The sequence below is a fragment of the Drosophila bipectinata genome, chromosome 2R (genome assembly GCF_030179905.1).
Source record: "Drosophila bipectinata strain 14024-0381.07 chromosome 2R, DbipHiC1v2, whole genome shotgun sequence".
NCBI classification, from domain to species: domain Eukaryota; kingdom Metazoa; phylum Arthropoda; class Insecta; order Diptera; family Drosophilidae; genus Drosophila; species Drosophila bipectinata.
The window spans coordinates 4450746-4478703 of NC_091737.1; the positions used below are offsets into that span (position 1 = coordinate 4450746).

A 27958-nucleotide genomic window follows, 5' to 3' on the forward strand; every position below is an offset into this window, starting at 1 on the left:
TTATAGCTTTGTTTTTTATTTATTGAATCTAGGTACTCTTAATTTTGAGACTAACAAAAAGTTGACGAATCTTAACATTAAAATGTAACTAACAGTATACTAAGACTGCATTCTGGTTGCGCGTCCCTCAGGTCGGTCGCTGGGTGGGTAAGTCATTGCGACGAAGGCGTGATTGGTTGCTCAACCTTGTTAGCTTGGTTAAGTACTGTTCTGCGATCGCTTCTTTGACTGGTAGAATGTTTAAGTCGCGGTGTAGGTTTGTGTTGCGAACGTACCACGGTGCCCCGGTGATTGTTCTCAAGATCTTCGACTGAACTCTTTGAACTATGTTAATGTTGCTATTGCTGGCGTTCCCCCATAACTGGGAGCCGTACATCCATATAGGTTTTAGTACCGAGTTGTACAGCAGGACTTTATATTTAAGCCTAAGAGGTGATCGGGCGTTGATAAGCCAATGAAGGCTGCTGGCTTTTAGCTATAGGTGTGTTCTTTTGGCTTCATTTTGCCGGCGCCATGTGAGTCTTCTGTGGAGATGTACTCCTAGGTATGTTACTTCGTTTGCTTGTGGGAGTAGAGTGTTGTTTAATGTAATCGGCGGGCAGTTTTGCCTGTTCAGAGTAAACGTAAAGTGCTTGCATTTTAGTTCGTTCACTTTAATTTGCCAATCTGATAGCCATTTTTCAACATCGACCCTATGAAGAGCTAGCTGGGCAGTTGCTTGAATCGGGCATTTTGAGCAGCTAAGAATAGCTGTGTCATTGCCAAACGAAGATGTTGTTAGTCGTGTGCTTGTCGGGATGTCTGCTGTGTAGAGGACATATAATTTTGGCCCTAGCACGTGGGTGCTGTAGGGGAGCGTTCTCTTGATCTTGCACATTAGACCTTCTAGCTAGACTCTATCAAATTCTTGAGAGACATATAAAAATATGGCAGTACAGTACTCTCGTTTTTCGAACGCGTCCCGAATTTCTGATGTTATCCGGTTGACCTGCTCAATTGTTCCATACTTTTCACGAAACGCAAATTGGTGTGGCGGGATTCCTTCCTGGATTCTCCGGTATGTGTTTATCCGAGTCATTAGGCATTTTTCAAAGAGTTAAGGTAGGCAAGAGAGTAGGCTTATAGGTCTATACGACGTGGGGATAGTGTGCTTTGCTATCATTATTATAATTGACTTTTTCCATCTCACTGGAAAGCGGCCAAGTTTTGCGTTTTATGGCATTTCGTTTGGGCGAAACTCAATTGGCTCATGTTGAGGCTGGGGCTCATATGATAGAGTCGGCAAAGTAAACGCATTTTTAAGGTATTTGGCTCTGTCTGCGTCGCTGCGCGCCCACCCGCCTGTGGAATTTCTAATTGGAATCACGGTTTCTTTCGGTGAGCTCAGAGTTGGGTGAGCTCTCCATAGTGAGTGTTTTGTACTATTAGTTGACAATTGCTCTATGTAGCGGCGGTGGACATACGTTTCTTCTTGCTGTAGAGCTGGATCAAGTTGACGTGAGGCATGTTTTAAGCGTTGCTTAGCAGATGGCGATCAGTGACATTGCCATTCTCGACGTAAGCGTCGCTTTTCGAGGACGAGCAGTTCGATTTGTAGATTTGTCTTCTTTTGAATGCATTGTGTGTTTATAGTTTGAGGTGTTAAAACTCGAACTGCAGAGACGAGTACAGACTCCAGTGAATTAACAAAACTGTCTACGTTGGACTTCCTGTACTTAACCCAATTGTTGTTATGTGAGCAAAGTCTGTTAAATCAAGAAGTTTCTTTGGATCTACCGGCTAGTATGTTGGTGTGCCAGAAGAAACATAGTCTAGCTTGTTCTTAGCTTTGATAATTGCATTATAGAGCTGCTTTCCTTTTGGGGTCACAAGACGAGATCCCCAGTGTGTGTGTTTGGCATTGTAGTCTCCAGCTTCTATGAAGTGGTCTCCGAGTGAGTTGAAAAACTGCATAAACTCATCTTCGCTATGGTGAAGAGTGGGGGGCAGTATACGGCGGCTAGAGTTAATTGCTTGCCAGTATCACTAACCATACAGGATATGGACAATCCATTTTATACAACGAAAATGGACGACAAAATTTCTTGTGACAGGCCCCAGCAGGCCCCAGAGCGAAATCTTACTCTCTTTCTTACGCTCACCGCTCGTTCATCTTGCGCTCATATTTTTATTGAATGCTTTGTGTTTCTCAGTCGCTGAAAAGAGCGCGACGAAGAAGGTTGGTCTGCGCTTGGATTGTTCTTTGTATGTTTGCGTGTCACACATTCTCATACACGGGGGCATGTGTGCGTGCGATTATGTTTCTAAGCCAGTGCACAAAATTTTGATTTTTCTAACTTTACAGGCTGTCTACCCTAACAAAATTCGGGTCTTCGCTATTTGGTAAAATCACGAAAGAAATAATATTATTTATAATATTAAATTTTTAAAATTTCAGCATACATTTTAAATTTATTTAGGAATGAGATTAGGTGTTAGAAGTAAATGTTTTGTATATATGTACATATTTTTACGAATCATTAAAAACAATATACTGAGAACGGAGCAAGTTATATTTCAGTCGACATCACTTAAAACGCCGACAAAACGACTTTTAGGGGAGTGAGCAGACTTTCTTTACTTCTTCGAAAGGAGCAGACTGAAATCTTTACTTTAACTTTTTTCAGTCTGTTTTTATGAATTTTTTTAAATTGAATTTTTGTTAAAGTGAAGTTATTTTCTTATTTTGTCAACTTTAATGTAATCAATGTAACCAATATGTGTTTCTGAAAACAGAATTACGTCGATTTGATTGTTTAGTAGGAATTGCGCTATTCGAGTTTATGTTGCGAAACGCCGTTAGCGTTCCACGTAGATATTTGTAGGGAAGTCATTATGTGGATTGTTGTGAAACCAGCATATGTATTAATAGATTTTGGTTTCGCATTATATCTTGCATAAGTTGTACGCATAAACGAAATAAACTCCGTAAGGCTTTGTTGTAGACTGCATATCATAGCTTCAAAGTTACTTTTTGGCTGCTCCGGCGGTTGATGCTGCTGAGCCGTGTTCGATTTTTGGTGTGCTGATTGCGGTAGTGAGCTTTTTGAGGCTGGGTAGCCTGTCCTGATTTTAAAGCGCTTGCGTATGTGACATTTTTGGCAGAGTTTATGGGTTCAGAAGGCAGTCGAGAAGAAGACTTCTGGGTTTGACCTGGAGGCTATGAACTGATTATTTTGGGCGCGGGCAGTAAATCCTTTCTGGTGGATGCGACTATTCAGCTCCTTATAAACTGGGAAACCTCTTTAGTTATCAGTTTGATTTCCACCGCATATTCCGCACTTTTTCGAGTTGTGGTCATCTTTGGGCAGTGTGCAGAGCCACAAACTACACACACCGGGTGCAGTTTACAGTAAGACCTTGTATGGCCATATTCTTGGCAGTTTGCACATTGTACCGGGCCATTGCGTTTGTGTGGCTCCTCAACAGTAATTCTGCGGTGCAGCAGGAACGGAAGATTCTATATAGGAGTTCAACCTTAAAGAGTTCCTGTGGCTTTCTATCCCTGTTAAGGATATTAAAGACTGTCTTAATGATAAATCCCTTCTCTTGTAGCGCCTTTGTAATCTCTGCAGGCGATACTTCGGACTCTATGCCCTTAAGTACGACTTGCAGGCCCTTGCTGCTTTTTAGCTGATACGTGTGAAAGTTCTTTTTTTTTGTCGGTGAGGTATTTCGATAATACTCTGTAATTATCTTCAGACTTCGTTTGAACTTTTGTTTCCTGGATGTTGCCCTTTACGAGTGGTATTATGTGGAAGTTGTCCTTGCCAATAAGCTCTATAATTTTGTTGACAAGAACGTTGGAACTTTTTTCTCGTATGTAAATTGGCGGGGGCTTAGGCTTCCTTTTTTCGACTTCTGTAGATTCGGCGTCATCCTCATAGTCTGGCAAGATTTTAAAACGGTCTGAGTTCGTGGGCGTTTCTATTGCAGCTATGCTAGCATTGCCAAGGGTTATTTTGCGTTGAGAGTTTAGGGGGCTCAGCTTCCTTTTGATTTGGATGTAGCGATCCATACCAGTCTGCACAGCCGGCTTAATATTTTCTTTGTTTTTGTTGTCTTTTTCGGGCAGCGCAGCGGCAGAAGTATTAATGTTTGCGCTGCTAGCTGATGACGTCGTTAAACGCGCTTTCGTTACAGTTGCTGCTGTTGTTGTTACGGTTGACGTTGTCAAAGAAGTTGAGGTGCTAGTTACTGCGCTCTTTGGCTGCAGAGACATCGATGGTATCGAGTGGGAGCCAGAACGCGCTCTCTCGTTCTCTACGTTTAAGAATTCGGTCAAGTTTGGGGTAATTGACCGTGTGTGGGTTGAGCTTGGATTACATTCGGTTGCCTTAAAAGTGAAGTAAGCGTTGTTTCTTTGTACTGAGAGCCGTCACTCGTCTTGCTCACGTTGACGTTGTATGCGAACGTAGTTTAGACTCATTGCAATAGAGGTTGAGTTTCTTCGAGTTCAAAATTTAATTAAATTAATTAATATAAACATTAGCGATTTCATCGCTGAAAGTGACTTTTCGCATTGTGTTGATTTACGACACCAGTCACTGCACTTTTTTTGATATTATTGAATACTTTTTTCCCGGAGCACAATAATTGTGCGTGTAGCATGCATGCAACGACGATTCGATTCGACTCCGATATAGAATTCGGAAGAACTCCGAATTCGATACAATAATATAACATATATTATTGGACATATAGTCGTAAGACCCGACCACAATGAACTTGGGTAGTAGTAAGGCGAGCTTTACAGTAAGAACATTTCGATACTTTGTTTTCGTTAATAGATTTAGCTATTAGTCGGTCGATAGGGATAGCGATAGCGATTAGCGATAGTCAGTCGATATTTGGAGCTCATATCACCATAATCACCAGCCAAGCCTCGTAATAAAAATCTGAACTCACAAAAACCACGCGGATAATTATTATATAATTATAAATCATCTTAATTCATTGTATGTATAACGCATGTAACTGTGTACACCGCTGGTAGTGCGACTATACTCTCCAAGTGAGGCGGCGGGTAACAGGTCCCGGTAAGGTCATGTCTCGGCCGAGGATGCTGGCTAATGGTAGTCGGGCGGGGAGAAGAACACTCCCTTCCTTAAGTCACCCCAATCCAAGGTGGAACAGCATAACCAGGCTTATCGTGACAAGCGGGCTATGTCATGATGGACGAACCCCTTTCCGCCTACTCGTGGACCAAAACATGAATTCGAACTCACCAAATAAAAACCTAAGTGGAGAACGGAACTCCCTAAAAAAGTCCGGAAATGGGGTCAAACTCCAAGGCCCTCAAAAGCCAAGGAGTTGCTGAGATGGAGAAGCCCCCCACAGAAAGGCAACATCTGGTGGCGGGACGCGGCGGTGCGGAGGAGGTTGCCAAGGCTTCTTCTTCCAAAGCGGGGCTAGCCATGGAACCACCGAACGGCGTGGAGAGGAAGACCCCAGGGTCAATCTCTAAACCATCCGGCGGGGCCCCTAAGGCGAACCCTGGTCCGGGAGCGTCTCACTCGACGCAGCGTAAGGGCTCTTATAAAGATGGGAGAAGAGCAGCCTTCATTCTGATGAGGCGGACCTATCGGCCGAAGCCAACCCGGGGCAAAGGAGAATGGGCAAGGGAGATCCTGCCCGACTTTAATCCGGAAAAGGCGGGTGTGAGGCTGGAACCGAACAAACGTGCCGGGTCAGACACTGCCAAGGAGATCGCGCAAAGCGCGAAATGGCAGAGGTCTATGGAGGGAGAAGCCCCCCAGGCTAAGAAGAGGAAGGCCCAGCCGCAACCGTCCAACCGCTCGTTCGCCGAAGTGACGAAGGGAAGAACCCTTATTGGAGTCCTGGACAAGGGCTCCAAGGATGGGCTCATCCCCAAGGACTTTTGGCGACGAGTGGTAAACGAGTTTCATGGGCGCTTCGTGGAGGAGATGCTGTGATGCGGAAGACCCCCACCAGAATGCGAAACGCAGGATGGTATCAGGGTAGCGTCAAGGTAATTACCTGCCAAGACGCGCGATCGTTAGAGACCTACAAGCGTATGGTAGCATAGGAGAGGTCTACCCTGGAGCTAAGCTAGTGGCGGTTGACTGGGAGGAGATCCCAAGCAAACCGAGGGCGCGAGTGTGGCTCACTGAAAAGCCAGCCGACCCTTAGACCATCCTAACTATGCTTAGGATGTGCAATCCGACGCTTCCCACGGCGGACTGGAGAGTCGCCAAGGTCGAGGAGTCGGTGGGACTGCGGAGGCAGGTCCTCCTCACACTCAACGAGGAGACCGTAAAAGCCCTGGAAATGTCGGAGCACCGGCTGAAGTACGGATTCGAACACGTTTCGGTCCGTATCTACATATCCGATGCGAAGGCCAAGCCAGGAGGTATTGGGCTGGAGACAGACACGCAAGAGCCATACTTGGAGGAGCCGACCGAAGAGGGGCACCCGGAAGGAATGTCGGATGAGCAGGGGGACATCGTGGAAGGGTACACCTCGGAGGAAAGCGACTTGGCAAGAGCACTTAGTGGAGTCGGAATGGAGGAGGACTCTCTGCTGAGCTCCGAGATGGAGGCAGAAGTTACTGTGGTGGAGAATTGTAAGAATGTTCCTGACGATCTTGCAAATAAACCTCCATCACACTAAAGCGGCGTCAGCGCCCTCCTACTCCACCTTGCCGAGAGTGAAGCTGATGTGGCCCTCATCCAAGAACGTCGTATATGGGCAACGACCAGGAGGGATCACGACCGCCCTTTAAAACCAAGGCCCGCAAGGCCTTTAATTTTGCCAGCAAGACAAACTCGGAAACAGCCTGGGAGACGTATAAAGCGAACCTTAGGCAATACAACAAAGAACTGCGTAAACAACCCTATAAACGCAGAGACAGAGGGACAGCCCCTCCCTCCCTAACCAATTTGAATACCTATTGAGTGACAGGTATCTCAGCTGGGCGATAAATAGCTTCAAGCCTTTCACATCCCCAGGCCCAGATTGCATTGTCCCGGCTCAACTAATTAAAGCCGGACCCAATCTGAGGTCTTGGGTCAAGAAAGCTTTCTCAGCAATTTTCAGAATAGGCATCGTACCCACAATGTGGTTGCGGACGAAAGTCGTATTTATACCCAAGGCGGGAAAACCTTCGCACTGCACCCCTAAGGACTTCAGACCAAGGATTACGCACTCATTGCTTTTCTAGACATAGAAGGTGCGTTGAACAACATCTTACCAAGCTCGATAATCAATGCGCTGACGGGACTAGGAATAGACAATCAATCCGTACGCCTCATAAAGCAGATCCTGGTAAACAGGACTGTTGAGGCGTCACTAGGAGGAGAATCTATTCATAGATACGTCAGAAGAGGCACTCCGCAAGGAGGCGTACTCTCACCCCTACTATGGAACATCCCTGCGATCCCTAGAACGTGGTGGTTGCAAAGTTATCGCTTATGCGGATGATGTTGCAATAGCCTTCTCTGGAAAATTTCCCCAGACTCTATGTGACCGCATAACAGACAAACTGAAGGTTTCTCAACATGGGCAGTTACGAATGGACTAGGAGTGAACCCATCCAAGACGGAGCTTGTCCTCTTCACTAGGAAGTACAACATACCAAATTTAAGGCTGCCAAAACTAACTGGGGAAACACTCTCCCTCAGTGTTAACGCCAAGTACCAAGGGATTACGCTAGACAAGAAACTGGACTGGAAGTCAAACACTATGGATAGAGCTAACAAGGCAACAATCGCGCTTCATACATACCGAAAAGCCATTGGCCTTAAATGGGGAATGTCCCCAAAAATAGTAAAATGGCTTTACACAGCGGTCATAACACCCATCCTTTTCTACGGGGTGGTGGTCTGGTTGCCTGCTCTCACAAACTCCACAATTAGGGAGAAACTTAGGAAAACGCAAAGGATGGCGGAGGTCTGTATCACAGGCAGCTTACGTACTACACCGACGGATGCCCTAGACTTCATACTCGACCTATTACCGGTAGAGATAATGGGGGTCAAGATAGCCACTCTATCGGCAATTAGGCTACGCGAGACGGGCATATGGAAGTGGAGTGTCTATTTACATACCAAATTAGATCTACACCACTGCACGCCAACGGAGGCTACAGACTATGCCTACCTGTTGATCATCCCACCTTAAAAAACAAGGTTTCCATTCCAACAAGGGAGGAATGGGCCACACAAATCCCGGGACCAGCCGGTTCCCTCCATATTTACACAGACGGTTCAAAATTGAATGGCCAGGTGGGAGGCGGTTTCCATTGCGAACGGCTGTGTCTAAATGAGTCCTTCAGACTCCCCGACCACTGAAGTGTGTTCCAAGCAGAAGTAATAGCTATCGGGGAAGCACTTAGATCCCCAGCACTTACTGGCAATCAAGGCACAATCTGTTTCTTCTCAGACAGTCAAGCGGCACTCAAAGCCCTTGACGGATTCTCATCCAACTCCAGGACAGTAAATGACTGTCGCAGATCTCTTAACGAGATGGCAGAGCAGTATGACATCCACCTCATATGGGTGCCCGGATAGGGACCACGAGGGTAATTGCGCCGCTGACGAACTAGCAAGATCAGGTACTACCAATCCTCTCCTCCCGGAGAAGGAACCATTGGCATCCCCTTAGCTACGTGTAGGCTAAAATGCAGGGATCACTTTGACCGCGCAGAAAGGACCCCTGCCTGTGCGGTATCACAAGGAGCCCCAGCGGCTCAAGTGGATGGGGGGTCAGTCACTGGCCCCGCATCGCCGGCTCAACTTAACCTTACCTATTATATATCCCTGAATATTTTATATTCTGTGCAAATAGAATTGACGACAAAAACACATGAGCGACAGTGAACTCGTTTTAAACGACCTCTTGTTAAATTTGAATAAGTGGTCAATGCATCAGGCAAGGCGGTTAGACAATACAAAGCAATGCAACTCGTCAGGAAATAATTGGTGGTCAAAAACAAATAGAGTTAGCGAAACGGAATTGAGTGAAGCTCAGTTAAAAACGATCGCCGAAAGTGCTGTTGTGGGTGCGCTCGCAGTTCAAAAACAATCATTTAAAAACCAATTACAGGAGATTAGTGAGCAGATACAAAAATTTACAGTCGAAACCCAGGAGCTGGAAAGTTACACAGATACCGAGATCATTGTGTGTAAGGAACCCTTGGATATAATAAAGTCTCTGCCAGAGTTTGAGGGCAATTGTAAAACATACGTGTCGTGGAGGAAATGTCGGCTCATATCGCTTTTAAAGTTTTTGAAAAATGCGAGGGCAGTTCAACATACTACCAAGCTTTTGGCATTAATAAAGAACCAATAAAAAAATAAATACCAACCAATAAAAGTAAACACGGTGTTGGCTTCTTTTAATACACCGTTAAACTTCAAAGCAATGATCAGCCGTCTTAATTTTACATATGCCGACAAAAAACCGGTCTATCTAATTGAACAGGAGCTATCAACATTTTTTTTTTTTTTCGCGGTCTTTTAGAATTTGGAAATGGGTTGTGCATCAATAAGAGCATCAGCTAGAGGCCCAGACAACCGAGGAGCGCTCGAGAAACGATTTGTTAGTATATATTAAGCTATTTCTAAATTGTTAGGCTAGGCGGAGTTAGTAAGGAAATTTAAAATTCTGTATTTTATATTTGAGGGACCTGAAAGAGATGTTATAGAGTAGAGACCATTGTTGTTCGAACATAATACCCTAAAAAGGTCATGCAGTGCATATGTCGAACTACAATGGCTAAGGAACAGAGGACTGAAGTTTCGAGATTCTATAAGGAATGTATCCAACTCCAGTCCAGTATCCAAAGATAAGTTGAAAAGTCTTAGAAGAGCTTTGCACAGAGCCTTGGCACAGGATTTTAGCACACAGCCTGGTACTCCATCGGGGCCTGGCAAATAAATGGGTTTGTCCCTTAGAAGATCAGATAATAAGTCGTTCTCAGAAAAAAACGGACCGAAAATAAGATTTGGTGCTTGAATGTTATATGCGTAAGGCTGATCTGTCAATTTAGGTGGAGAATACGTTTTTTGAAAAAATTCTGCGAATAGATCGGCAATGGCCTGATCAGAGGTCGCAGAGGAATTTTCAAACGTAGGTGAAAAAGATACGTATTTACGCTTAGTGTTTACAAAATTATAAAACTGCTTCAGATCCTGAGTAAATTGTATCCGGCAGCGGCGAATATAATTCCAGTAACATTCAGCGTTATGCACGGTAAAATTTGACCGATATCATGAAAAATCAATACTACTGTTCAAGCATTGAACACTATTTTATATACAAATTCTTAAGTTAGAGTTTCAAGGGATCGGACCCATGAAATAAGAGACAAACAGCATGGTCTAAAACCGATCCCCTGCAGCCTAACACAAACACATACATAAGTGGTGCGCTTATCGCTTTTGAGGAAGGATCACATACAATGTCAGTGCGTTGATAAGTAGTTTTAAATAGATTTAAGGTTTTAATGTATCTTTCTTATAAGAGAATTTTAAAAAATAAAATCAGTTTGCGAAAGAAACTCATTGGAGTAAGACCTATTTATTTAGGGTTTCTCTGAACAACTACTGCATGTTTTTTTATAGTAAAGTAAAAGCTTATTATACCCTTGCAGAGGGTATTATAATTTTGTCCAAAAGTGTGCAACGCAGTGAAGGAGACATCTCCGACCCTATAAAGTATATATATTCTTGATCAGGATCACCTCCTGAGTTGATATGAGCATGTCCGTCTGTCCGTCTGTCTGTTTCTACGCGAACTAGTCTCTCAGTTTTAAAGCTATCGTCTTGAAACTTTGCACACACCCTTCTTTCCTTTGCACGCAGTATATAAGTCGGAACGACGGGGATCGGCCGACTATATCCTATAGCTGCCATATAACTGATTGATCGGAAATGGTATAAGTTTGGTGTTTTTAGAGTTACAGAGTTCAAATTTGACATGAGTGCTATTTTTGGCAAAACATTACGACATGCCAAATTTCATAAGGATCGGCCGACTATATCTTATAGCTGACATATAACTGAACGATCGGAAATGACCCAACTTTCGTGTTTTTGAAGATAGAAAGCTGAAATTTAATACAGATTCTATTTTTGGTCAGTTGATCCAACCTACCAAATTTCATAAGGATCGGCCGACTATATCCTATAGCTGCCATATAACTGAACGATCGGAAATGACCCAACTTTCGTGTTTTTGAAGATAGGAAGCTGGAAATTGGTACAGATTCTATTCTATATTCCGGTTGTAACTGCAAGGGTATATATAGCTTTATATAGGTATATATTAGCTTTGCTTTCTTGTTTTTAGTATTTTTTAGGTTAGTGAGGCACCTTGTAAACCAAGGAGGATTTGTTGAAGCGGACGGATATTTGCATGACACATATGAGTCAAAAAATTTATTTAAATCACAAGAAAATTTCTCTAAGGTGACGTTAAGATCAGTGCATGCCAGAATATCGGACCAATCATATGTATCTATAAGGCTATTAAGTTTGTGAAAATCAGTTCTTATTCAGAAACAGCAATTCTTATTTACCACGCGTGGAGACATCTGATCGATACCAGAAATGGTTTCGATTGAGACCTCCAGCATGGGGTGATATGGATCCTCTGGGGTTGAAAGGGGAAAAGCTCTGGAGAGAGCGGTACCGTCAGGATCAGATACAAAACATAAGTCCAAAAGCCGACATAACGAATTTCTAACATGGTTAATCTGACCTAGGGGCATGTCAAACATGCCCGCGGTGAAGTCATGGTGAGTGATAAGTGCCAAAGATGGTGATTTATCGAGGTTGGACTGCATTAATTCTGGTATATTTAAGTCACCCACAGCGACGAGCTGGTCACGATCAGTCATAAGATTAAAAACGGATTGAATGGCGGACAAATGCTGCCAATTTGTGGGCGGTTCAGACGAAGGCGGTATATACGAACATGTAATGTATAAAGATTTCTCGGACAAAATTATTTTAATGCGAATAAACTCAATGTCATTAAAGTCTTGTGATTTCAGCTCTTCAGAAGCAAGTTTGGAGTCTACTTCGCTGAGGTCGATCCCTTCTAGAAGGCATGTACTTACTTGGAAAAACTTCGGAGCTAAAGATCTCCGGCTTTAACCAAGTTTTTGTTAAGGCTATAATATGGGATGTAAAGAAGGAACTATCAGAATATAGGTTGGGGAGTTTCCTTCATAGCCCACTAGTATTCTGATAGGTAAGTGTTCATGACGATATTAGTTTTTTGGGTTAGTGGACAAAGAAGAGGTGGAAGGTTAGTCAGTGGTTCTGATGTCGGGTAGTTTAACTCCCACTGGTTTTAACACTTTTTTCTTCACGGAACTAGGCTGATGTTCTTGGACGAAAATATTCTCTGGCCAAAAACACGGTGAACAAATCGTCTTGAACTTCAGCGCGGGCGCACGAATCTTGAAAGCAGACGTGCGCCGTACATAATTAAATTTAAATTTTGCTATGTCCTCCACCTTTATATCGGCTTTTGTTTTGGCTTTGATATAAGCCGAGATATCAATCTCTGAAGTATCAGGGGCAAGCCGAGAAACATGTTTATATATGTTTGTATATGAGAAACATGTTTATAACATGAGAAACAATATATGTTTCGATGGAGGAATCACCTGTAAGGGTTTTGGTGTTGCAGGTACGAGAACTGCAGCACCAGTCGGTGCCGGGGGTCCGGACTATGGAATACCCATTTGGGTGACTCTAACGGGGGTTTTGTTCACTAGGACCTGTGGCATCATTTGAAGGGATGCCACGGCCGACGTATCGGAAAATTGTTCATTTTCCCTGAGAATTTCGGACGATTGGTTCTCAGTTCTAGCCCTTGGGGAGGCCAGAGATATGAGCGGCTGCATTAATGTCGGCTAAGCAGGCTGAGGTGGATTAGAAACAGCGGATTTCTGACGCTAAGGGGACTCATTTAGCAGCTAAAGTGTCAAGCGCACAGAGCTGTTCATTGATTTTACGAAAACCAGTGTTCAGCTCTTTAAATCCATAAACGACCTCATTTCGCCTTGGAAAGCATGAAAATTTTCACAACAATAATGTATAATAGACCTTCGAGAATGGCATCCGAAACTGAGACGGTGAACCCGGATGGATGGTAGGCTGGGATGAGGAAATTGTCTTGTTACAAGACTTAATTAATAAAACAAAATTAATATATAAAAAGTTAAAAAACACTATACCTTGAACCACTGGCCCAAATAGGAAGCCGAAGCGGGACCTTTGGAGAGTGCAAAGGAAAAATGCAGAAATAGAGATAAGAGGGGAAGAGTCAGAGCTGAGCTAGGCTTGGAATTGATTTTAGACAAATTATTAATTCGCCTCCAGATATACCACAGCACTCGCGAAGCGATACGGTTTAGGTCAAAACTTAAGTTTCTCAATAGATTCGATTCACAAGTAAGTAAACACCGGTTTACCAATATTTATCATAAACGCAGTGCGCAAAAAAAAACACGACCGTTCGCTTAAGAGGAAGAGAGAGGTCAGGGCAGGGTGACATAACGCTTACGGAATTCTACGACGAGGTCGAAAAAAACTGACCCTTCTTACTAACAAGACAATAATGACATTCGATAATGCCTTGTCCTCGACACTAAATGAAAAGTATAGGGTGGACGCGTTACGTTAGTTTATAACTGGAGTAAAGAAAACGTTGAGCGATATCCTTTTTTCGAAAAGCCCAAAAGATCTACCGACAGCTCTTGCTTTGGCGCAGAAGGTCGAATCTAACCATGAGCGTTACCAATTTGCCCTTAATTACTCGAGAAAATTAGGAGACAGAGGTCAGAGAACCTCTCTATCACAGAGGTGTGATAGACACAACGATAGGGATAAAAAATTGACTTATGCCCATACAAAACAAAAACCCTTATTTCACTTACGGTAACCAGGAAAGGCAAGGTCGCATCCAGTCAATGCATCATGATGTTTCTATGCGCACTATTTGAATGGGTCAAGATCAACTTAGGCAAACACCTTTTCCGACTCAGGGAAATTTTTGGCTACCTCATAAAAAATTTTTGGCCAAGTGAACATAAAAATTCATCGCCAATACACAATCAAAACACATGGTAAGCTCAACAACAGAACGCACGTCAGGATCAATGACACACCGGTTATGCACAGCCATCAAAGAGACCAAATAGTGGCACTGCAAGGATTACAGGACCAAAACAACAAGGGATTAATCAATTAGCCCATGGGAAAGATCAAGGTAGGGAAGTCGCCGACGATAATCATCAGGAGGCTGAAGCGACAGTTGAAGATTTTGAAGACGAGCTCACAGGTTATGATCATGTTCATTTTTTAAGCCACAGGTTCCTGCTACCGTACATAGAGAGAAAGATAGTAGGGCGAACCATAAAACTTTTGATCGACATCGGGGCTTCAAAAAACTACATACAGCCCCTTTCTGAACTAAAAAAAACCAAGCCGGTTGCAACCATGGTTGCAATACCGTAAAATATAAATGATTTATTAATCTTTTTAATACAGACGTTCCCTTCTTCATTCTCCCAGACCTTTCTAGTTTTGACGCCATAATAGGACTTGACTTACTAAAGCAGACAAACGCAATCCTAGATTTTAGAACCAAAACTCTAAAAATCAACAATGAAGTCGAGCCAATTAAATTTAAAAAACTTGTTAAAGGACGGGCTTTATCAGGCCTCCGACGTCACCTTACAGTTAGTTTGGGAAGTCCATAAAAAAGGTACAGATGAAATGGGAAATACGAAAAAAAATTGGTCATTGATTTTAGGAAGCTTTGCTGAAAAACCGTCGACGATAAGTACCTTATACCAAATGTAGTATTCATCCTGTCAAATTTGGGAAAAGCCAAGTTTTTTACAATTTTTTTTTCGACCTTAAATAGGTATTCTATTAAATCCTGCTGGTGGAAAGGCATAGGGAGAAAACAGCCTTTTCAATTGGAAATGGAAAATATGAGTTGTGCAGATTGCCGTTTGATCTGAAAAATGCACCAAGTATTTTTCAACGTGCCATAGATGATTTTCTTAGGGACCAAATAGGGAAGTCATGTTATGTTTACGTTGATGACGTCATAAACTGTTTGAGGCCAACACGAGGGCCTCTAAAGAAAAATCTTTTTTATTTAAAAAAAAGCGTAGAATATCTTGGCTATACGGTATCTAGCGAGGGTATTACAACCAGTGCTAGAAATGCTATCAAAAATTATAAGCAACCCACAAAGTTGTTCAGTGTTCGATCATTCTTAGGGGTGGCAAGCTATTACCGCTGCTTTATCAAGAACTTCGCCTCAGTTGCTAAACCCCTGACTAACATTTTGAAGGCAGAAAACGAAAAAAATTTCCGCCAGCCAGTCTAAAAAGGTTCCAATAAGCTTTGATGAAAAACAATGTTTCGCTTTTGAGAAGCTTAAGTATGTCCATTTATAATAACGCAGAACAAAAAGAAATAGTAGCTAAGACGCACAACAGAGTGCACAGGGCAGCGCAGGAAAATGTGAAACAAATTCTTCAGTGCTACTTTTTCCCTAAAATGTCACAATTAGCCGCTAGTTTTGCAGCTAACTGCTTGGTTTGTCAAAAGCTAAATACGACCGCCATCCACAGAAGCAAATCCTTGGCACAACACCTATTCGTTCACACGTACGCAAGACCTTACACATTGATATTTTCTCCACGGACAGAGAGTACTTTTTGACCTGTATTGATAAATTTTCTAAATTTGCTATTGTGAAACCCATAGTTTCTCGAACAATAACTGATATAGAACCAATAATCCAATTGATGAACTTCTATCCTCATTCAAAGACAATATTTTGTGACAATGAACCGTCTATAAATTCCCAGTAAATCAGGTCACTTCTTTCAAATAGATTTGATGTTGAGAAAGCAAACCCACCATCACTCCACTTCAAATGGGCAGGTGGAAAGGTTCCACAGCACACTTTTAGAAAAAGCACGCTGCCTGAAACTTAAAAGAGGCATGAGTGATACGGTCAACCTCATACATCAGGCAAATATAGAATACAACAAAACAGTTCATTCAGTAATAGATAAAAGAACGATCGACATCATTCTTTCAATTTCTCCCGAATTTGCACATGAAATCAAAGGAAAAGTTAAATAAGGTCAGGAGATACAGCTAAGAAGGATAAACGAAACAAGACGAGACAGAACTTTTGAGGTGGGAGAAAACGTCCTAGTCAAGTTGAACAAACGTCTGGGAAATAAACCTTCTCCCCTATATAGGACAGAAACGATCGAAGCAGACCTTGGGACAACGATCCTCATAAAAGGGAGGGTCGTTCATAAAGATAATTTACGTTAAAATCATTGAACATCAATTAATCGTTTAAATTCTTTAGTCTTGTTGTTTATCTTTTGGGCTGACAACCGTCAAGAAAGCTAGCCTGCTTTCTTCAATGCAGATTCACACATTTCACGAATGCAGATTAAATACAAGTAACAAGATTGGCAAACGATTATCAATTAAACATTTGACAAATCTTACTATAAATAAATTCAACTACACCTTGGTATACAAGAAATGATACACACCAATGATTTCACAAATTTTAAGTTTACGAAACCAGAGTTTTTTTTAACAAATTTATTCATTCAATTAGCGTTCTACTAAGACCGCAAAAACAAACTTAATATAAATCGCTTTCATATTCTCGTAATTATAATTTTTTAATTTAATTAGTATATAAAGCTTAAAATATCTAATATTTAAGATGCTGCAACGCCGCAATGAATACTTACTGTTATTAGCTGTTTTATGTAAGATGCTTACAAAAACTACACGGTATATAAAACGGAATCCTAAACATTTTCAAGTCAAGCAGTAAAACCGACAATGGGACCTGATCATAGACATGACCACAGTTACAATAAAGGGGTTTGTTGACTTCGATACGACTATCTCCAGGACCTTGCCTCTCACCTACACCTACGAAAATCAGCGATGAAACTGAAACCCAAGAATTACCATTTATGGCTAGACGCAATACCAGTACGGGATTAATCGGTGAAGAAGAAATCAAAATACGTCACCAATTCTATCCAGAGAAACAGTTTCAAATTAGATCGTCGTTCAAGTCCTCACAGTCAATTTTAAGAAGTCTGTGGACAGCCTTCGACTTAGAGAGGGAGGAGTTAACACAATCGCGGCAAATTTAGTTAATATACATAAAATCGGATATTTAAAAATATAACATATTTGGACATATAAGACCCGACCGCAATGAATTTGGGTAGTGGTAAGGCGAGCTTTAGAGATAAAAACATTTCGGTTCTTGTTTTCGTTAACAGATTTAGCATTAAAGATAAGAACAATTTCTGTACAGTCAGTCGATATTTGGCCTCGTAATAAAAATCTCAACTCACAAAAATCACGTGGATAATTATTATATAATTAATCGGGCACGCTAGACAGCGGACCGAATAAATAGAACTTATTAACAAAACATAAACTAAAAAATCTTAATTTATATATAAATAATTCCTATTCGTTTAAAGGTAAAAAAATTTAAATAATTAAGAGAAAAATTCTAAAAACATTTTTTTTCTTTGCCACAAAAGCTCAACTACTAGAAATCAGTTTTCGAACCACAATTTTTAAGAAAAGCGTTTAATTTTGGAGCAAAAAACCAAAAATACACTTTTTTTTGTTTTTGTTAGGAAACCAAAATTTAAAAAAATGGTTGAGCATAATTTTTGTATGTTTTGCTAGAAAACATACTTTATATTTTATTTCACTAAATTAACCAGGTCTTGTTTTCTGTTTGAAAGGAAATCTATCTTCGGGCGAAGCTGAAATTTATATACCCTTGCAGTAAGTATCTCAATATTTTTTTGTAAAACCAATTTATAAGAATACAAAATGTAAAAAATGTCCCAAGCTTTAATATTCAAAAATAGCAACATTGCGCCATTTCCGATAGCTAAGCTATATGAACAGATCCTTATGAAATTTGGTGGGTCGTATTATTTTGCCAAAAATGAAATCTCAAGAAAATCTTAACTCTCTAACTCTTCAAACAGCAAAGGTATGGCATTTCCGATCAATCAGTTATATGGCAGCTATAGGATATAGTCGGCAGCATTCCGTCGGTTCGAGCTTATAAACTGCGTGAAAAGGAAAGAAGGGTGTGAGTTAAGTTTCAAGACGATAGCTTTAAAACTGAGAGACTAATTCGCGTAGAAACAGACAGACAGACAGACGGAAATGCTTCTATTTACTCAGGAGTTGATCCTTATCAAGATTATATATACTTTATAGGTAGGGTGTCCAGATAGCTGAGGTGGGAAATACGGACACCGCCGTTTTGTCGTGCTCCGAAAAAATAGTAAAAAGCAGTAAGCAGTAACGCTGAAAAGCAGTAAAGACCTACAAGTGGTAGTAAAGGGAATCAAACCCGATATTACCGCCTTAAAGAAAAAGGCCTTGCCGCCAAGAATGTAATTAACATTCTAAATAAAGACAAAGAGTCACAACCCCTCTTCAAGGTCGAGCTCGAGCCAGAAAGCAGGTCGCTGAAGAAGAACGAAGTCCATCCAATCTACAAGCTGTTATATCTTTTGCATCGGAGAATCACTTTTGAAGAGCCACATAAACGCCACGGCTCAGGGCAATGCACTAATTGCCAAGAGTATGAGCACTAGGTCATACTGCACACTTCAGGCTGTCTGTGTAATCTCCGGGGACACCCACAGCACCGCTCTTTGCACTACAAACAAGGACAGTACCGTGAATAAATATGAAAACGGCGGAGGCGACCATACGGCAAACTATAGAGGATGTATGGTGTACAAGAAGTTAAAGAATCGCATGCGTCACGCGACCGCAACGCGCAACCAAAATCCACAGAATGCGTACATTGCGTCAAAAACTACGCCAGACGTCTTCTTCGCCAAAGCTACGATCTGGAATGGAAAATCCAATTCAGCCTACCTCACAAAGCGTTCAACAGGCCCCAGAACATCCTTATAGTAAAACGGAAACTTTGATGCTTACCCTCCAACAAAGTATGATGGAGCTTATGTCATTTATGATATTCGACAAAAGACCATGCAAACAATTGTTCAAAACCAGAACATGGTAATACAACTACTCGTAGCAGAACAGTTTAAATAATCTTTGCAGACTCTACGAATATCCATTTGGAACGCCAATGGTGTTTAACGGCATAACTTCTTGCAGGCCACATCGATACAAATTCAGTCAAATAACGGAAGCCTGTTAATCGCTGCCGCTTACTGCCCTCCTCGTTTCGGGATCTCGGAAGTACAATTTATGGACTTCTATAATTCACTTGGGGATCGTTTTATAGCGGCAGGAGACAACCATGCCGAACATGCGCACTGGGGATTACGTCAATTGACTCCAAAAGGAAGGCAATTGTACAATGCAATTATAAATGTGAGATATAAACTGGACTATGTTTCCCCTGAAGGTCCCACATACTGGCCAACAGACTCACGCAAGCTCCCAGACCTTATTGATTTTGCGGTGACAAAAAACATAACTAGCAATCTAATAAGTGCCAAAGCAGTCTCGGACTTATAATCAGACCACTCGCCTGTACTTTTAACGCTTCTTCAAAGCCCAAAAATACCCGAAAACCTCTTCAGCCTGATGTCGCCAAAAACGAACTGGCTTTAATACAAAAGTACATGAGTGCCCACATAGAACTCGCCCCGGAGCTTAACATGGAATCGGACATCGACTCAGCTAAAATCTCTACTAGAACTCTACTACTAGGAAGGAAGTAGACCGAAACAAATACTACAAATCCAATCAGCAGTCCGTAGAGGCTGTCTATTGTGTAGAGGCTGTCTATGAAAACCGTGTGGCGCTCTTTGCTCAAATGAGCTAATTTACATGCATTAACGGGTAGCATGTGCTTTGGCTGTAAATGCTGCAGATGAATCCGTAAGGATTCCACGAGACTGCTCAATATTGCTGAAATACTCTACCGAAAAGGCAGCTTACTCGAAATAATCCGTCTGTGATAAAACATTTCGTGTCTTTATATATTTAGTTCTTCTTTAGAAATAACTGTTGGAAAGTTTCTTGGCCGGTGTTACTTTTATGTTCGTGCAGCGACGTATTAAAGAATAAGCTGTGTACTAGACAAGATGCAAGAACGCAGGTTGATCGTATGATTGATGGAGTGTCGGTGGACTTTAGATTTTTTGCGAGGGCTGCGACTTGGCGGATTGTAGATTTAACTTTCTATTTTTTTATTAATTATAAAGCATTATAATTAATGGAGAACCATTATTTTTGTGTTTGCGGTCCAATCACATATTGGTAACCCATCAATCAATTCATGAATCTAAAATCAAAAATTTTAGCTGGCTTCGAAACAAAATTGAACGCACACATATATATATATTTTTTTTAATTGCGCCATGGAAGTGAAAATCTATCCTAGATACGATTGACCCGTACAAATAGCATGCACGATTCACCGGCGTTTCTAGCCTACGTACGTGCAACACCCTCGCACACACCACAGACCCCGCGTAACTACTGAAAAGTATTACTTCACGGGAAAGTGTTGCCTAATCTAGGAATTCTTTTTCCAGCGACGTTCATTATTATGCCTTCTTAAGTCGCCCTGTGTATAAACTTTCTACTGGCTTGGTCTTCTAAGGTATACATAAAATTTATAAGCTGCTGGGTTGTGATCCTAGAGTTGTTGAGGATGTTCTATGGGTCCTCTTCTGTTCCTAGGCAGTTGGGCTCTGGGCTTTCATCATGCCCAAATCTGTGGAGGTATTTTCTTTACCCACCGTGGCTTGAAAGAAACTTGGTAAGTTGGTAACTTACCTAGCCCATCCACTTCTGGATGTTAGGAATTACCCTGTGTGTGGGGTAGATGCCTTTGGTCGTTGAATCCCACCTCTCCTGCCATATGGATAATGCCTCTTATCGGGCGGACTCTCTAATGGCCTCCCGGAATGTGTTCCTCCCCGTTGTTGAGTGATTGCGTAGATTTCTTCCACATCATTTGCTAGAATATCGATAGGGATCATTCATACAAAATCGAGAGCAGCTTCCTCCGAGATTGTTCTGAGCCCTGTAATGACCCGTAGGGCCGCTAGTAGGTAGAATGCCCCTAGCTTCCTCCTAAGCCCTTGGTGTCTTCTGACTGAAGCAGCTCATGGGCGCTGCGTACAGCAACACCAACGTCATGACTTTGGCTACGAGGCGTCTCCTGCCTTCTTTTGAGTCTCCCATGTTTGACAGCATCCGTAAAAATGCACATTAGATCCCTGGTCCTCTTATGGTAACGTACTCCACGTAACTTAGGACAACATGTTGATAAACATAACCCCTCGGTAATTAATTGCCTCCTTATGCCTCTAATGGCCTACTTGAATGGTAATAAACTCCACCTTATTCCTGCTCGTGAAGAGAGCCGCCTCTGTTTTGTGAGCTGGCAATTCCAGTCCGTAGTCAGATATAGGCTTCAGGCTTCATTCGCCTTGCTTCCAACGTCCTTGCTTTGCTCAGGGCCACCATGACTAGGACCAGGTCGTCCGCGAAGCCGATAAGTTTGCACCCCTCTGGTAGCTTGGTCCTAATTACTTCATCGTACATGATGTTCTAATGAAGCGGTCCGAGGGCCGATCCTTGCGGAACACCTACTGTCACCTCATGAGTTTTTTTGATGGTGTCAACCGTAGAGCGTACTTTTCAGAATCCAGACTGATTGAACGAGAGCATTTTTTTGTCCTCAGCGAATTTTGAGATGCAAGTAGCGATGGTCATCTCAAGGACTTTCCCTACCGTGTCTAGGGGACATATGGGGCTGCATCCTGATGGGGTTCTGTCGCCTTGTTCCTTTATGGCAGCAGAATCAGGTTCTCAATCTTCAACATTTTTGGAAATGTGCCATCCTGGAGAGACTTGTTGAAGGTTCCACCCAAGACTTCCGGTTTTTCCTGCATTGCTCCTGCAAGACCTCTGGCTTCAACAGCATTTAGAACTCCGCTTGGTCCTTGAGTCTTTCTATCGTCAACCTTTGTGCGTTATTCGGGATCTCCCGTTACTGGCGCAAATGGCTCCTTACCGTCAGCTGGTAAAATTTCCCTTTTTGGCGGGTGCTTCGGTAACAAAGAGTTTTCTTTTTTTTCTTAGTAGGGTAAGCATGTTGGCCTTAGGTCTTCCTGCCCCTAATCTTTCTCATAAAGGCCTTATAGGCTGTTCCCCATAGGTCGAGCTCTGCCTCGTCGCAGATCTTTTTCAAACACTCGCGTTTGTTCGCACAATCGCATTTTCTTATTAATGGGCTGCTTACAAAAGGGATTTCGTTAATCAATCCTCGCCCAGCCTTGCTATACGTCAGCTTTTTACCTCGATTGACCAGGACCACTTCTAGTGCCGCAAAGTGTTCCAAGATGCTGGTGTCCCTCTCTTTCAATGCTTGGCTTCCCCACTCCGGAGACCAGGCGTTAATTTCTCCTCCAATGACCACCGGCGATCTGCCTCTTGCGTCCGCAACAAAACTCCTTAGTATAGTTAGGTAGCGCTAGATGTCTCATCTCGGCGGGCGTAGAAGCTGTAAAATGTGACACCATTAATTTTAGCCCGAAAGAAGCCATCGCTGGTTGTGTGTTTTTCTTTGTGAATATCGGACATTTCCCAGGTCAGCTATGTGTCCGTTTTCGTTCCCGGCGTTGGTGCAGAACGCAAACTTTGGATATTTAGTCTAAGTCTTTAGGTAAAGGGCCGTCCTTGCCACATCTCAGGCTCCTGAGTGATCGATCGATTACACTGTGGCATTGTTTCGCCATGTTCCCAAATTCCAGGTATCTGAAGCACTTGGTGACGCTCATCCTTTCCCTAAGTCTGCACCGCTCCCAGCCTACCTTTAGCTTTCCATGCTTTTCGAGCTTAACCTGCAGGCATTCTTATTAAGGATGTCTACGTCTTCCCTTCCTTAAAACGCCTTCATTAAAAGGATGTCGGTCGCTGGCAGCCGTGGAGATTCTACCAGCATCCCAATGGCTTTCGATACCTCTTTCTTTGTGGCTATCTCGTCCAAATTCCGGCACTCGAGTTCTATGTGGAATGTGGAAGTAGAACTCACTTCCACCTGGTTCCCTTTCGTTTCGGATACTAGTGCTTTCCAGCTGTGTCTTTTCCTGATTTATGAAGCTGAAGAAGTAAGTCTCCCTTCTGGGCCTTTCTAATCCTCAATACTGCTTCCTTCAGTCTATGTAGCTTTCTTCCTGCTTCTATGTAGTTGATCTGATTATGTTGCAGCTTTTCGCGAAACCTGCCTCTCCGTTCATATTTTTATACCCTTGCAGAGGGTATTATAATTTTGGACAAATGTGCAACGCAGTGAAGCAGTCATCACCGACGTCATAAAGTTTATATATTGTTGATTTAAGCATGTCCGTCTGTCTGTCTTTTAATTTCTACGCGTACAAGTCTCTCAGTTTTAAAGCTATCGACTTGAAACTTTGCACACACTCTTCTTGGCACAGTATATAAGTCTGAACGGCCAGGATAGGTCGACAACATCCTAAAGTTGCCAGATAACTAAATGATTGATCGGAAATGCTATAACCTTAGTATAACATACCATATTTTATAGGGCTCACCCAATTGTGTCGCCCGACTACCGGAACGCAACTGAAAGAACGGAAATGACCACAGTTTTTAAAAATAGACGGTTTGAACTTTCCAAAGATTCTATTTTTTGCCAAATAATCCGACCTACCAATTTCATAAGGATCGGCTGTCTATATCCTAAGCTGTCATACAGGGTGGGCCACGTAGCGGTCACTTTTTGAACTAATAGTTATTTCGAGAACGTCACCACATATGTCAGTCGCATATTGGTAGTTGTTCAGTATATCAACTCCGGTTGATAGATGGTAATGGTAAATGGAACGCTTCTCGAACGAACAACGCTGGGAAATGGTAAAATTTACTTCCAAAGTAACAAATCAGATTTGGACGAAAAGTCATCTTTTCGGACGAGGCGCATTTCCATCTTGGCGTATTTGTCCATAGAAGCTTGAGACTTTTTAAAATTTTGTATTTTAATAATTGGTTTTTATTGTGAAATTCTCACAAGGATCGGCCAGTATTTTCCATATATATCCGATCTTAAAAGAAAGGGCATAATAACTTAAGCTCCGCCCGAAGTTAGCTTTCTCCTTTCTCGGTTTTTTATCGATGTAATCATTTAAAGGGGTCCCAACTCCTGAGCCGTCGTTCTTGGGAGTTGTGCAATGGTGCTGTGTGGTGTCTTTGATCCCATGGGTACTTCTGGGCGCAGTCGGGTTCATACTAGGTTTGACTCTATCCCTTACATGTTGGAAAGTTCAGAGCCAAATCCGCGTTGGTAAGGTATGGTCCATCTAAGCCTGCGCGTTCAGCTTAGTGGCGTCGCATAAGGAGTGACTTGTGGAGACTTATCAGATTTGGGGGCTGGGGGCAGAAGCTGCAATTTCCTGGCCGCCATTTTAGAGGGAGTTCACTTCGCATACTCAGACTTATCATCACGGCCCGGAAGAAGCACATGTATGATGACCAGCTTATGACCAACATCAGGAAATTCCAGTCCTGGATGTGCTTTGCCGCGGATCTTAACACAACTCTGGAATCCCCCGACCAGATTGACGCGTCCGTAGAGGAACTGACCGCACAAATCAAAACAAAGCTTTCCAACCGCCCGAGAGCCACTGACAGGGATATCCAGACGTCACGGCTCTCAAGGTGGAAAAGCGGTGACTCAGGCGGGTTTGGATACTGTCCAGAAATCCGAGGGACAAGACCAACCTGAATAGAGTCAGTTGGTGCAGGTCAGACCGACCCAACGCGTTCGCCAAACACCTGGAAAGCGTATTCACCCCTCTCTACCGCTGCTCGCCAGAAGAGAAAGCGGAAACTGAATGACTCTTGGCAGAACCTGTGACGGAAGACGGATTTCAGTTTTGAGCAACAACAAGACTCCGGGCGATGATGGCATCAATGCAACCTCATTAAAACTCCTGCTACCTCCAAGCATCAATATAGTGACGAAAATTTACAATAGATGCTTAGAGATTGGGTACTTTCCGACCAACTGGAGAAATACTCAGGTAACCATGATACCTAAGCCCCGAAAACCCGAAGCCGATCTTACCGCTTATCGTCCGACTAGTCCTTTATCGATACTCTCCAAAATACTCAAAAGAGGGCTGGACGAGGCTGGTCTGATACCCAATCACCAGTTTTTCTTCAGCCGGTCCCACGGAACCCCGGAATAATGCCACAAAGTGGTGGAGTATATCCTGGACGCCTTCGAAATCAAGAAGTTTTGCCTGGCTGTAATGCTGGATGTAGAAAAATCCTTCGACCGAGTCTAGCACTCCGGAGTCCTGCTTAAATTGAAGACTATTGTGACCAGAGCTTACTACCTTATCCTGGAATCGCTCCTGAAGGACCGCAAATTTGCGGTCATATGCGAAGAGGATACTTTCGGATTCAGGAAGGTCCGCGCCGGAGTCCCCCAAGGGAGCGTGCTGGATCCTTTATTAAACAATGTCTACACGTAACATAATGACAGCCACCTATGCGGACGATACCGCCTTCTGCTGTCATGCAGGAGAAACTAGATTTTTGGCAGAGAAGGTGGAATATTCAAGTGAATACCGATATATCCACCGCCACCACATTTTCTCTCTGTCCAGGAAATTGCCCACCGGTCCACCTCAACAACTCCCTATCACGCAGGTAGAAAACCCAAGATACCTGGGCTTCACGCTAGACAGGAGGCTTACTTGGAAGGTGGCTTACCTCACCTAGTCAAAAAGTAAATCAGTGTGAGTAGGATTAAAGGCGTACTATTGGCTGATGGGTAGGAGGTCGAAGCTGAGAAAATCCTAATCTACAAGGCGATTATTCGGTCAATTTGGACATTCGGGATCCAACTTTGGGGCACGGCCAGCAATACTAATATTCGAAATATCCAGACATTTGAAAATAAAGCCCTCCGTACTGGGGCCCACGTCTACCACGACAACCAATCCACGAGGTGCTTGGCTTGATGGATGAAGGAGGAGATACAGAGAAGCAGCAGCAAGTATATACCACCCTAACCACCCCAACGAGTTGGCGACCACCCTCTTCGACAACAGCGGACAGTGAACTCACCCGCTGGACCTCACCCGGAATAACTCTTAGACATTCTTATTCTTATTTCTCTTATTCCACCTCTAACTATAAGTTACATATAGCCAAGTCTTCTGTCACAATATTTAATGGTTGTCGCTGTTGGAAAGTTTTTAAAAAATTCAGCCCTGTCATAATAAAAAAAAAAAGTTAATGGATCATTATTATGCATAGGTGATGGTACTGAAGTTCCAAACTCAATGATTATTCATTTATTTTTGAGTACAGTGGATCCAGTGACGAGAAAAAAATGGGAAGATTCATGTGAGGAATTGCCGCTGTAGTCAGATTTTTAAAAAATTATTAGATCGTAGATACCAGCACCTGTCTTCTGGCAAACCAAAACCCTGCTGGGTTCAGCAAGCATCTCAATAGAAGTTAGTGTGTCTAATCCTCTGCTAATTACAAATACCTTAGAGGCTATTAAAACGGAACGGTAGTATAGTCCGTTCGCTCGGTGTACAGCAAAAGTTTTAGTTTATAAAGTCAGCCTCCCTTTGTATAAATTGTCTGCGAAAAGGTCACACGGTTGCGAAGTACAAATCAACTAGATTTTAAATTTTTACAAGATCGCACCAAAAACTTCTGATTTACTGTCAGTGAACCTTCAAATGAAAATCTTCCTCCTGGTGATCGTAAGCGATCGTAAGCGTTCTTTAAAAAAAGTCACATATTGGCACGAGCATTTTTTGACATTGGGTCACAATTTAATTTGATTTCTGAAGATCTTGCTCAACACTTACAGATGGTTAGGAAGGAATCGTGCATTAAGTTGCTTGGAATTGGTCAAGCTACTTCACATCAAAAGAAAAAGATACACACTATGCTGTAGTCCATAATTAATGGTAGTGAATTTCCGTTCGACTTTTGGATTTAGAGCAGAGGTCGGCACGGCCCTATTTCGGGGGCATAGGAAATTTCTCTGCCCGAGCTCTGTCACACACACACAGTATAAATGTGTGAAACGTCATGCTCAAAGCCTACTTTCTGCTACTCGTTACTAACACTAATGCGGTAAAATCATATCAATGTATTGGGGTGCCGACCACTGATTTAGAGAACAATTTCGGGTTATCACCCTGACCAGCAAGTGATCGTGAAAGATTGAGATTTATCATATTTCATACAGAGATTTTTTTTACCATCCCATTCTTAAAAAAGCTCTCCTTGGATAGTATCGGAAAAATATATGGAAAGTCCTCAACTCATCAACAGTCTGTCTCTAGCCTGAAATGCCAAGATAAATAAATGGATAGATACCAATTTGAAAAAATTCTGGTCGTTTGAAAAAGTAAGTTCTCCCAATACGATTTTGTCGCCAGGACCAGAGTTATGTAAGTAATGTTATTACCATTATCAGATAAACACTCCTATAAATCTGATCCAAGCGTTTGGCGAACTTGTTGAATGCCGTTTTTAGTCGCTCGAGACAAGATTGTCTTGTGTTCCGAATTTAAACAAAATGTATCGACACAAGATTGTCTTGTGTTCCGAATTTAAACAAAATGTATCTTGAATGTAGTGGCAACGTTCTTCCTACTCCAAACTATGTTTTATCCCACCATTATGTCTTACGGCCTCAAAGAACATCGGCAAAAATACGAGTCGTTTTTGATGCGTCTTATAAGACATCTACAGAGATGTGCCCAAACGACTTATATATTCAACTCTTCATAAGTTTCGACTTGCCTTGACAGCCGACTTAAAAAAGA

At 42.5% G+C, this 27958-nt stretch overlaps 1 protein-coding gene across 3 annotated transcripts in view; it reads right to left on the reverse strand.

Annotated features, from left to right (window-relative positions):
• The window catches only part of LOC108133741 (dipeptidyl peptidase 4), a 225790-nt gene that overhangs the window by 121629 nt on the left and 76203 nt on the right, over window positions 1–27958 (reverse strand). The gene's annotated exons all lie outside the window — the stretch shown is intronic.